The sequence below is a fragment of the Natrix helvetica genome, assembly GCF_964273705.1.
Source record: "Natrix helvetica genome assembly, chromosome: 1".
NCBI classification, from domain to species: domain Eukaryota; kingdom Metazoa; phylum Chordata; class Lepidosauria; order Squamata; family Natricidae; genus Natrix; species Natrix helvetica.
The window spans coordinates 100,521,284-100,534,942 of record NC_138548.1 but is presented as its reverse complement, the minus strand read 5'-3'; positions in this window follow the sequence as shown (position 1 = coordinate 100,534,942).

The window sequence follows — 13,659 nt, the reverse complement described above, 5'->3', positions numbered from 1 at the left end:
AAGATCTAAAATCTAATAAGATCTAAAAATATATATTTTTAAAGAAATCTAAAAAAAGAATCCTTATTCAGCTTACTTGCTATTTCCCAATGTCTAGGGATGACAGGCTACAATTCCCATTGGCTCCACCTAACATTATAGGTTGTTCTTGACTTACAACCACAATTGGGATCAGAACAACCCTCCCTAAGCGATGTGGTCATTAAGTGAATTGTGATTTTTTTTTGTCGTTAAGCAAACCCAGCTTCTCCCATTGACTCTGCTTGTCAGAAGTCCGCTGAGGAGATTGCAAATGGCAATCATGAATTCACAAATGGGCAAAGGTTGATCGTAAGACACATTTTTCAGTGCCGTTGTAACTTTGAACAGTCACTAAACAAATGGTCATAAATCAAGGACTACCTGCACCAAATGTAAGATCTTCACAGTAGTCTGAGAATTGCTGTGGTTTTCTTTCACTACAGTAAAGTGAGAGGAAAAACTGAAGTGAATAGAGTTTCATTTTTTTAAGGGACATTCCGCATGTTGCTGAATTATCCCCCAACAATAACCATTAATGTTGGTCAGGCATATCCCTTGCTTGCATTTTGTTGCATCCCATTCGTATTTCAGCATAAGTTACACGTAAATACATTTTCAAACAACTGTGCTTTACAATGTTGTGTTTAATTGGAAGTAAAACATAATGAATTCAGTAGAATTAATCCAAAGGTTATCTAACTACCTGAACCATGATTATTCAGAAATCATCTGACTCATTTCAGTGAAATTATTCTTAAGTAGTTTGGCTGCAAGTAGTTTCAGCCTTAAAAGCGCAGAAATTCTCAGGAAAACTGGATGAAAATTAGGGGCAGGAATCCAAATGGCATTATTCTTCATTTTTAGCATGTTTTCCCTCCTCTGTATTTCTTCTATATTTTATTCCCCAGGGCCCATTTCCATATTTTTTTCTTACAACATTCCATTGGAAAAAATAAAAAGGAAAATATGTATTTTGACTGGGAAGAGCTGTCTGGAATATCTAAAATCTAATAACTTACTTCTGTGACATTAATCAGATTACATGGGAAAAAACCAACATATGTCTATTCACTTAAACAGAGCATATTTCACTATCATGTATACTAACTTAGATAAATGTATAAGAGAAGTTGCCAGTTCTCTATTATATTTTAGATCTTTCCATTTCCATCTGGTGTTAAAAATCTCAGCTGCTGAAATTTATTTATTGCTCTTATAATTACTGTCTAAGCTTTTGGGAGCCAGCCCCCCTCTCTCTCAGCCCAATTCACCTCATAGGGTTGTTGTGGGGAAAATGGGAGGAGGAAGGAGGTATGTTTGTATTATTTATTAAAATAAAAATAAAAATGGATTAACAAATTAAGATTAAAAAAAAAACATGAATTGCCACCTTCACCAAGAGTCAGTCAGCTGAGTTGATAACTTTATCCCAGTTGTTCCACAGGGGAATGAAGAAGATAACTTGAGAATTTCCATGATTCAACGTGTTGGAAATTAATGAGGATGGCCCAGAGAACTGCATGAACTGCCCTAGTCAGGAATTTGGTATGTGGTACATCTCAGTTTCTCCTTGTTCTGTTCCTTTCCTGGTATATCTTGGCCAGAAGGGTATTTCCCTGTAAAAAAAATCCTTTTGTAAGCAAATTTTTGAGGTCAACATTGCCTAGCTGAAGAAAAGTATTTTTTTGCTGACAAAATGGGATATCTGCTTAAAAAAAATGCCTCATGCCTCATTATAATCTCCCCGCAGCCAGTAGGTTATTAGTTAGGATGGTGCTATTAAACTGCAATCCTATGCATATTTTTTCAGGGAATAAGCCCCCATAAGCCACTGGTGAGATACTGTTAAAAATCCTACTTCCACAAAGTATCCAGGGAATTACCTTTCTATGGGTATTTTCCTTGGATGTTTCAGGTTCCATGCCCATCTACTTTTGGTAATGAAAAAAGTTGCATGTAATGAAAAAAGTTGTATGTTTGCATGATGCAAAGCAGAGCATCAGGTGATTTCCAGGAATGCTTTTCGGCTCCACAAGAGTCCAGCCTATCTGAGCTGTCATCTCATACCAATGGGTTTGACTCAGGAGTGAAACCAACTTACCTTTGTTACCGGTTTGCTCGCATTCGCCACCTCTGTGCATGCACAGGACCTTCCGTGCATGCACAGAGTGTCAAAAATGGGTGTGATAACATCCGGGCAAGTGGGCAGAGCCTCCCGCCACCACCGCTACCGGTTCGCCTGAACCTGATAGAACCGGCTGAATTGCACCACTGGTTTGACTCACCCCACCCATCCGGCATCATGATTTCCTGTCCCTGCGATGGTTAGAGTACTGCAAGACCTGACATTGACCGGCTGGCACAGGACTCTGGGATGGGATTCAAAAACCAGAGACTTTTATAGTGAGGAAAAGCTTTGAAGCTAAATGACGTTTCCACCCACCCTTCTCCTTTATTCAGCAAAAAGAGAAAAAACAAGCAGGCTAGTTCAGAATGAACTCTAAATTTCTATTCTTTTCTTAAAATGAAGGAGAAAGCAAAATATGTGACTATGGTCCTTGAAATAGCAACCGTCTTCCTTATTGCCATTACAGAGATGTAAATCCACCTGGCTAAACTGTGCCATATTTTCCTGTGAATAGAGAAGGGGATGAGGCTTTAGGAGGGGAGCTTCAGGAAGAGGGTGGACCTTTTAGTTAATTGTCATAAGGATGCAACTGGGTCTTTGGTCAGAGTTTCGCCTTCTATCTCTCTATAAAAATGGCTCTGTGTGTGTTTGTGCGGGTGAGTGCGTGTGTATGTTCCAGTATAACTCTGGAACGCCTCAAGCAATTTCAAGCAAACTTGGTACATAGATGACTTACTCTCTGAAAACAAATACTGTGGGGATAGGACACCCCTAACACCCCTTGGGTGTGTGCATGTGTCCATGTGTGTGTGTTCCAGCATAACTCCGGAACTCCTGGGCCGCCAAAATGAAAAGGACTGAATTATATCTATAGTGTTAAGTCACGGTACTTTTGACAGTGATAGTGTACATCTTGCATTCATGTTCTGTTAAGATACAGCCTGTTGTGCCTTAAAATGGCTTCTACCGTACAGCACAGTGGAATTGCCATGGTAACGGCTTCACAGTATTCCACAAGTGGGCTTCCTCTAATACAGGATTGGAATAAATACATACCAGGCAACGCCAGGTTATCTCCTAGTTAAGACATAAAACCAAACACAAGTTGTCTCATTTTAAACCAGAGTGTCCTGCCTTGGCAACTTTACCTTCTGGACTTCAACTCCCAGAGTTCCCCAGCCAGCATGTTATCCATAGGTCTTAAAGTCACCAAGATTGGACGCCTTTGGTTTAAACAATATAAAAACCTTCGCTGAAAATGGAAGGATATAATTGTTGCCTCCTCCTGGTCATAATACAGAACAAGACAAAAGAGGAAGTGCATAAACTCCAGGGTTATCCCAATGGCCCAGTGTTGCCAACTCTTAACATCATCTACAGCGGTTGCCTGAGATATTCTCAGACCTGGACCTTGATGTGCAGATCATCTCCTCTAAGGAGTAATATGCCACCTGCCCCAATTTGCCATTTGCCAATTGAGTATTAGATTAATTCATTGATTGATTCAACACATCTCTTTCCTAACCCAGTCAAAAAGATTCTTGGCTTGGCGCAAAATACCATAAGACAATCTGAAACATCAGTGACTCTTCTATTGGTATATCAATTACATTTTAATGGTGGTATAGTGAGAATATTTCCCAACTTCTGTGTAAGGCATCATTGTCAGAGCTTCATCTTACCTTTGAGGTCCATCATTAGCATCTCTCTCTCTCTCTCTCTCTCTCTCTCTCTCTCTCTCTCTCTCTCTCTCTCTCTCTCCCTCCCTCCCTCCCTCCCTCCCTCCCTCCCTCCCTCCCTCCCTCTCTCTCTCTCTCAGTGCATACATTGCACAGCTGACATCAACATGCCCAGGCACTGGTAAAATAAGACTGCAGTTTAGTTCATACTCTTAGCATGTCATTTTTGGCTACTGGAGATTAAAGATTCAGCTGTTCGTGGACCATGCATTTGTCTTCAGCTGTCTCATCCCTTGGTTAACCGATCATGCTGGAAATCCATTCATGTTCACAAAGAATTATTTGTTTCAATTCAGCACCAGTGCAGACACATGAGCATCACAAAGAAACCTCTGTCTGTGTTTGATGTCAGCCTTTCCCCTGTAACAATGGGGGGCATTTAAAAAAGAATAGAAAATTCATCTGTCTTCCATCCATCCATTCCCCCAAAATAAATTAAGTAGAAAACCAAACAAGAAATAGCACCACTGGAAAATTCTCTTCTTGATTTTTCTCCCCAAAAATATGTTCCCCTTTCTTTAAATTAAATCAAATGCTTACTGGCTTTAATTTCCAGAAAAGAAATTATCATCATTGTAAATAGCTAAAGGCAGATGCTAGTTCAATGTTTCAGTGTTAGAAAGAAATTTTAGTTTATTTTATGCATGATTTTCTTAGCAGTGTATAATGATATTTTTATTATTTGCATGAGGATACAACTCATGCAAAAAGCCAGAGGCATGTATATGATTCCCTCATTGTGGGAAAGGTTCAGATAAGTTCTTCTGTATTTCAATGGTTTATCAAAATATGGTTTATCTAAACAAGCCTTTAAAAACGGGATTTACAAGTGTAAGTGTGAGGAATATTGTTATTATGGAAGATGATAGTTTCTAATTGATCTTGGTGGATCAAAAAGAAAAACTGTGAAACAGGTTAGATTTAGATAATATTTGGGTAGAGACTTTTGATTCTTTTTGGTTAGATAAAATGGTTGTTTTTTATTGTGTTATTTTTAGGTCACTATGATCAAGAACTGACTTTCAGCATTTCACAATAGAAATAAAAGCCATTTAAATATGCAGTCAAATTCCAGACAATAAAACCCAGAAAACTCTGGTGCCAGTCCCAATCACAGTAGCAATGACAATCAGTTCTCAGGATCTTGTAGAAAAGTCCAGTTATCTCAGCCTTCTGGCGGGACAAAAGGTAGACTTACTGAACCACAGGAAAGGCTGTTCCATAAGGTAGGGGTTACCTGGTCCTGGAGATACCTGTGCATCAAGTCATTTTTATTTTATTTATTATTTATTTTATTATTCATATTTATAGACCGCCCCCTCTCCCGAAAGGGACTCGGGGCGGTGTACAGTCACTAAAATACGTTATAAAATACATACAAAACAGTTAAATAATTAAATACGTAGGTGGAGGAGGTTGCAAGACTGTACATAGAATAATAAATATTAAATATAGTATATAGTGTATTAAAAACTTTTTAAAACCCCAAACCCAATTAAAATGAATAAATCCCCGGGAGGTAGAACTAAGAAAGTGCCAGGCCAGCTGATTGAAATAGGTGAGTCTTTAACTTTTGCCGGAAGGAACGGAGGTCGGTGGTAGTTCGAATGTCAGGGGGGAGGTCATTCCAGAGGGTTGGGCCCATCACAGAGAAGGATCTACTCCTAGGTGTCGCCCGCTGGCATTGACTAGCAGACGGCACCAGGAGGAGCCCCTCTCTGTGTGAGCGGATAGGTCGCAGGGACGTGTGTGGTAGGATGCGATCCTGCAGGTAACTAGGTCCACTGCCATGGAGCGCTTTAAAGATGGTGATCAATACCTTGAAACGCACCCGAAAGGCCACAGGTAGCCAGTGCAGCTCGCGCAGGAGAGGTGTTACGTGGGAGTAACGTGTACTTCCCATAATAACCCGCGCGGCTGCGTTCTGAACTAGCTGCAGTCTCCGGACGCGTCCCAAGGGAAGCCCCATGTAGAGAGCATTGCAGTAGTCCAGGCGAGACGTCACCAGCGCATGAGTGACCGTGCGCAGGGCACTCCGGTCCAGTAGGGGGCGCAATTGGCGCACCAGGCGAACCTGGTGGAACGCCCCCCTTGCCACGGCTGCCACATGGTCCTCCATTGACAGCCGGGCATCAAGGAGGACGCCCAAATTGCGCGCCCGCTCCACAGGGGACAATTGTTCGCCCCCTATGGCCAGCGATGGAGTCAGCTGGCTGAACCGAGGCGCCGGTAACCACAGCCACTCGGTCTTGGAGGGGTTGAGTTTAAGTCTGTTGTCCCCCATCCAGACCCCGACGGCTTCCAAACACCGGGACATCACTTCGACAGCCTCGTTGGGGTGGTTTGGGGTTGAAATATACAGCTGAGTATCATCAGCGTAAAGATGGTACTCAACCCCAAAACCACGGATGATCTCACCCAGCGGCTTCACATATGCGTTGAACAGGAGAGGCGAGAGGACCGACCCCTGTGGCACCCCACAAGTGAGTGGCCTCAGGGACGATCTCTGCCCCCCTGTCAACACACATTGCTTCCGGTCGGAGAGGTAGGAGCCGAACCACCGCAAAACGGTGCCTCCGACTCCCATCCCCTCCAACCGGCGCAATAGGATACCATGGTCGATGGTATCAAAAGCCGCCGAGAGGTCTAATAGGACCAGGATAGAGGAGCAACCCCTATCTCTGGCCCTCCAGAGATCATCGACCAACGCGACCAAGGCTGTCTCAGTGCTGTGCCCGGGTCGGAAGCCGGACTGGCGTGGGTCTAGATAGTCGGATTCGTCTAGGTGTCGCGGGAGCTGCTGCGCCACCACATTCTCGACAACCTTCGCCAGAAAGGGGAGGTTGGAGACTGGACGATAGTTAGCTAGCTCCATTGGGTCGAGCGCAGGCCTCTTGAGCAAGGGTCTCACCACCGCCTCTTTCAAGGCGGTTGGTAAGTATCCCTCACTCAGTGAGGCGCTCACCAGGCCCAGGAGCCAGCCTCGTGTCACCTCCCAGGCTGCCAGTACCAGCCAGGAGGGGCACGGGTCCGTTAAACAAGTGGTGGGTCGCAGCCGTCCACGCAGCCTGTCCAAATCCTCGGGGGCAACAGAGTCAAACTCCTCCCAGAATGGTCCCTCAAGACTCGCTGTTGGCGGCTCGTCTGGTCCACTGACGGAGGTCCACCCGCTCCGGATCTGATCGATTTTGTCCTGAAGATATTCCCCAAACTCCTCTGCTCTACCCTGTAAGGGTGTCTCCCGCGCCCCCTGCGATAAGAGGGAGCGAGTCACCCTAAACAGGGCGGCAGGGCGGTTATCCGCGGACGCAATAAGAGCAGCACAATGTCTACGTTTGGCCGCTCTTATTGCCACAAGGTAAGTCCGCAAATAGGCTCTTACCTGTGTTCGGTCAGATTCGGAGCGCGAGGATCTCCACCTGCTCTCTAGACGTCTCCTGTGGCGCTTCATCACCCTGAGCTCCTCAGTGAACCAAGGAGCCCGGGTGGGTCGATGCCGCAGGAGAGGTCGCAACGGCGCAACCCGGTCCAAGGCCCCAGTCGTCGCCCTATTCCAGGCAGTCACTAGGTCCTCGGAACGGGAGCGGGACAAGGCTACAGGTATTGGCCCAAGCTCCGTCAGGAATCTATCAGATTCCATCAGGTGCCTGGGGCGGTACCAGTTTATAGAGTCTGGTTCCGCCTCCTCGCGGTGGGGGATAGCGCCAGGGAAGTCCAGCCGGAGGGATGAGTGGTCTGACCATGACAGGGGCGTGATAACTAAATCCCCTATTCCCAGATCACTCGTCCACTGTTCAGATACAAAAATGAGGTCCAGTGTGTGGCCCCCTTCGTGAGTGGGGCCCTGCACTAATTGGGTCAGGTCCATGGCCGTCATGGAAGCCATGAACTCCCGAGCCACCTCGGAAGCCGCTCCCGTTGACGGCAAGTTGAAGTCCCCCATGACCAGAAGTCTGGGAGTCTCAACTGCCGTCGCTGAGATTAGCTCGAGGAGCTCGGGCAGGGCTGCTGATGCATAGCGAGGAGCCAAGTATACAATCAGCAAGCCCCACTGCCTCCCTGGGCCCCAACTCACACCAAGGGACTCACACCCGGGTATCTGAGGAACAGTGAACTCCCTCGGCTCTAAACATTCCCGCATAACCACCGCCACCCCACCACCCTTACCCAGGGCCCGAGGCTGATGGAATGCTCGAAAACCCGGTGGGCACATTTCCACGAGGGGTAAACCACCTTCGTGGCCCAACCAGGTCTCCGTTATCCCTGCAAGGTCTAGCTCCCCCTCTGAGATCAACTCATTAATGAGGGGGGCCTTGTTGATGACAGACCTTGCGTTGCAAAGCATCAGCCGCAGGCCCTGGCTCTGTAGCACCTGTCCACCTAGGCTGCAGGGGTTGGTACAAGCGACCGGGCGTAACCAGCAGCCACGGTCTCCCAACCGACCTTGGGATCTTATCCTGTCCTCGCATCCCCTCCTCCCCGCGACCATTGTAATAGGACAACCCTCTGCTATCGTGACCTTTATATTCCCCCCCTCCACCGCATCCCCGTCCTTCCTGGACTCACCCGTCTGTCCGGCTCTGGCCGTCCTCCCGGTCTGATTAACCCTCCCCCCCACCCTGGGACCCCCTAAAAACAGTATAAAACATTTTACTAAAAAGCCCCTCAGCTTCCTCTTCTTCCACCTCTCGGGGTTCACGAACCCGTCATCAAGGCTGGCCCTTGAGAGAGCCAAGTCATCCAGGGCTTTATAGGCTAAAATCAGCATTTTGAATGGACTTATTGAAAGCTAATAACAAAGAGGTTACTTGGCTATAATGGCTTTCAACCACCTGATGCAAGCTGCTACATATTGCATCAACTGAGCAGCTTTCAAAGGTCACCAAACATGAAGCACATTGCAGTAATCTAGGGGACTGGAGACTAAAACATATGAAGAACGGTTGCAGGAACTGGGTATGTTTAGCTTAAGAGAAAGAAGGACTAGGGGAGACATGATAGCAGTGTTACAATATCTCAGGGGTTGCCACAAAGAAGAGGGAGTCAAACTATTCTCCAAGGCACCTGAGGGTAGAACAAGAAGCAATGGGTGGAAACTAATCAAGGAGAGAAGCAACTTAGAACTGAGGAGAAATTTCCTGACAGTTAGAACAATTAATCAGTGGAACAGCTTGCCTCCAGAAGTTGTGAATGCCCCAACACTGGAAGTCTTTAAGAAGATGTTGGATAGCCATCTGTCTGAAATGTTATAGGGTTTTCTGCCTAGGCAGGGTGCCTGGACTAGAAAACCTCCAAGGTCCCTTCCAACTCTGCTATTGTATTGTATTGTATTGTAATCTACAGGCAATCAAGGTGACAGCTGTATTTGACCAGATTACAGCCACAAATGCTGGAACAATCCACGGTTAGGAAAAGCTCTATCGGCCATGTTCTCTACTTGCAAATTTAGCAGAAACAGGAAGACCAAGTGTCTAGTGCACATGCACATGCTGGAAACCGGAAGATCATTTTCACAATGCGCATATGCGCATCAGGCGGCTTTTCTTCCGGTTTCTGGCACTCCCGCATGCTTGAAGACCAGCTGGCCAGTGTGCCAGAACCCAGGAAAGAAACGGGCGACGGCTTGTGTGCCTGGAGAGATGGCTTTGTGTGCCACTTCCGGCACGCATGCCATAGGTTCGCCATCACGGCCCTATACCATTTCAGACAAATAGCTGTTAAGTCTCTTCTTAAAATCCTCCAGTGTTCGGCATCCACAACTTCTGAGGGCAAGACATTCCACTGGTTGATTGATCTCACTGTTAGGAAATCTCTCTTTAGTTCTAGATTGCTTCTCTCCTTGATTACTTACCATCCATTGTTTCTTGTCTTACCTTTTGGGGCTTTGGAAAATAACTGAAATCCACAACTGAGCCTTTCACCCCAAATTAACGGATAACCCATCTCAGTGGTTTCATGCAGAAATGATGAGGTTGGGGTGAGAGGACGGATCACTGCTATGTTCCACAAGGGAGGGTCTACTGGGATGACCCTTCTGCCCTCTCTCCTGTGCAGATATTGTTGGAAGAAATGTCCTTCTGGGTTCAACTCCAAGTGGGGGAAAAGACACTGGAGACATGGAGGCCGCTTGGAAAGATGGTTTTAATGGTGAACAGGGTCACATGGCTTGAGTTCCTGAACAGAAAGGGGGGGGGGAGTGTCACATGCTTCCAGATGTTGGGTAAAAAAGAAAAAGAGAACGAGATGCTGAAAGTTCCTGGCTTTATACTCTCTGTTCGGCCCCAACTCTCTGTTTCCTGTTCCTGGGTAAGAAATGTATTCTGATTGGTTGTTAGACTCCCATGGGGCCATGCAGGGGCAACTCTCTAGGCTGTGTTTTGAGTCCAAGTTTGGTTGAGTTCCCAGATGCCATGTGGTGAGTTTCCGTAGAAGGCTAATCCTATCTTTGTTATGTAGAGTAAACTAGCTCAGGGCCCCTAATATAGCCCATTGACAAAGGTGGAGGCTATTAAGAGTGAGTCTGTTTCCTGCCTAAAAAACACGTTTCTCCATTTCTGATCCAGGGAAATATAATATTCTGCCTTTTCAACATTTCCCAGGATATTTCATTTTTCTAGGACAGGGGTGGGTGCTAACTTCCTACAGACTGAATTCAGCTTGAGGTCTGAGGTAGTCTACCTCTAAAGGAGGGCTTTCCAACCTTGGCCACTTTAAGACTTGGGGACTTCAGCTCCTAGAATTTTCCCAGCCAGCCATGGGAGTTGAAGTTCACAAGTCTTAAAGTGGCCCAGGTTGGAGACCCCAAAATGTCTTGGGATTGTCCAGAGAACAAATATTGCAATTTGCTGTTGGGTTCTAAAAGGTTTTCCCCCCCCCTTCAACAGAAATATTTTTTTGAGAGAAGGCATTCACTTTTTCATGAAAACAGCCACACCCAAGTGCCCTAAACTAGTTTGACGTGGTTTCATAATGTAAACTTGCTGAATGCAAAAACATGTAACAAAGGCAAACAGCAAAGGCAAACTTCTAAGGATCTTAGCAGGCATGAAACAAAGGCAAGGCTTTGCTGCCACCTAGTGTCCATAGAAGGAATATTTTGTACATAATACAATATGAGCTGTACTTCCTTTCATCAGTTCACCCCATCATTTTATGTGTGAATGTATATATCTATCCTTTGGTAGTGGATGGAAGGCAGATAATTCAATGCTACATTGCAGTCTTTTTCTCCACCGGGATATTGATCATGGAAAGTGGAAAATCAATTCATGTAAAGAAAACCAAATTAGAAAAGTTTGGTCTGATACATCACACTAAATCATAACTGGATTTGATTTGCTGGGCTTCCAAACCCAGACATTGTGACTATAAGTCAGGATCTCCATTTTATTTATTTATTTATTGTATTCTGCAAACCCTTTCAATTTTCACAATTTCTCTCTAATAAACCATCTAATTGTTGAGATGATTGAGGCTTTGGCATGGCCAGCTTTTGAGTTCTTCTGAAATCTTCCTCAGGCAAGAAGATTTTTTAAAAAAATAGAAATAGGGGAAATTATTTTTTTAAGTAGCTTTTAGCAATGATGAAAAGTGAGAGTTTCCAAGACTACAAATTAGTATAATATATGAGTCCATAATATTGGACTCAATGGCCTGTACTTTGGAGTTTGATGATGTTTGAGATTCAAGGCTATATCTCCCAATCAATTCTAATCAGAATGTTGAGGCTTTTCAAAGCAGGCTTTGTCAGTTTGTGATCGCTGATCCATCTCTTGCTGTTTTTTTCCCCCCTCCTGAAATTAATAGGAAGTGAAAGGAAGTGGATATACAATAAATATTATGATTTTTAAAATCAGATTGTGATTTTAAAAATGCTATCTGGCTCTTTTTTTTTTTTTTTGGAACAGTAGTCCTGAACCTATGACCAAAATTGAACTTTGGTTGCTAGGTGTTGAGTTCATCGAATGAATCACACCCTATTTTACAATCTTTTTTGTCACAGTCTTTAAAGAAATCTGGCTTCCCACGTTGACTTTGCTTGTCAGAAGCTCCCTAGGAAGGTTGCAAATGACAGTCTTAAGGACCATGGGACACTGCAACCATCATAACACATTCCAGTTGCCAAGCGCCCAAAATTTGATCACATGACTGTGAGCCAGAGGTGGGTTGCTAATTTTTTACCTACCGGTTCAGATGCGCTCGTGCATGCGTAGAAGCTTCTGGGCGGGTGGACGGTGCCTTCGGCCGCCTCTACTATCGGTTTGCCTGATCCGGGGCTGAACCGGCGGCAACCCATCTCTCTGTGAGCATGCCACAATGTTTACAAATGTGAGAACTGGTCATAAGTCACTTGTTTCAGTGCTGCTGTAACTTTGAATGGTCCTTAAATGAATTGTTGTAAGTTGAGGACTTACCTGTGATTGCTCAGGTTGACAACATTTTCACTCCATTTCATGAAGGCTTTTGACTGGATTTTATATATATATATATTTTCCTTTCTACTAGAGATTTCAGGAAATGTGCTGATTTAGATAAAGAAAATCAGATTCTCTTGAATGGTAACTTTCAATGAGATCATCATAATCACATTATGCCTCATCTCCCTGTGACCTCATTGTTTTTATTTCCTGTTCTTTATAATCATTCATTTGATGAAGGGGATAGTGTCCAGGTCAGCATAATGAAATAAATCCTTAAAATGCCACAGGAAGTCATAATTCTTATATTTGTATTTATGCAATTGTTTTGCCTCTGCAGGTTCTATTGCAAACTTGTTTCACTGAGTGATTTTGGTTATTTTGAAAGAGGAAAAAAAATCCTACATTAACTACCTTGATCGCCCCTTAAAAATAGAAATTTAATAAATAAATAAATAATTCTATGTCTGCTTCCATCTCGATCTTCAGTCTTTCAGATTTTCCAAATACCTTTGTCATTCCTTATTGGCACTGTTTCTTCAATCTTCCTTTAATGACTACAGTTATATGTTTATTATTAAACACACACCTCCACAGGTAAAACTACACATAGAGATACTTCTTCTGAACTCTGAATCTTCCAGACCTGCAATAACGATGCTTGATTTACTCTGTATCATGCAAAGAGCAGCAGAAACTGCAAGCTGAAGTTTTGGAACTTAAATTCTTCCATCTCCACAGACTTTTTTTTTTGTAAAAAGAGCGGAGGGGGCAGAGTGTTAGATGGCAGTACTGCAGACTACTTCAGCTGACTGCTAGGTGCAGTTCAGCAGTTCAAATCTCACCAGCTCAAGGTTGACTCAGCCTTCCATCCTTCTGAGTTTGGTAAAATGAGGACCCAGATTGTCAAGAGCAATATACTGACTCTGTAAACCGCTTAGAAAGAGCTGTAAAAGCACTATGAAGCGGTATATAAGTCTAAGTGCTATTGCTATTGCTAAGTACTATTTCTTATTCTGCCTGGAAAAAACAGGGCTATTGATCTGTCTCTCCAGAACAGTCAAAATGAATTTCTCGCAAAGTTCTGGATGAACGGGCACATCTGGCATTTGAGAAAAGAAAAATAGGGGCATATATTTGGTTCTATCCATATTGTGTACTGCATTGAATACTGGAAAATTGATTTTATTCATTGCACGTTTGTATTGACCCAAAGCTAAAGACATCGGGGAAGCTTAAAATCATAATTGTGTTTTATTATAATGTTTTTATTATGCAATATAGTGAAAAATGTAAAACACATGAAAACTGAAGTGTTTGTATTCCTCCTTCCGACTGACCAAAGTACCCTATC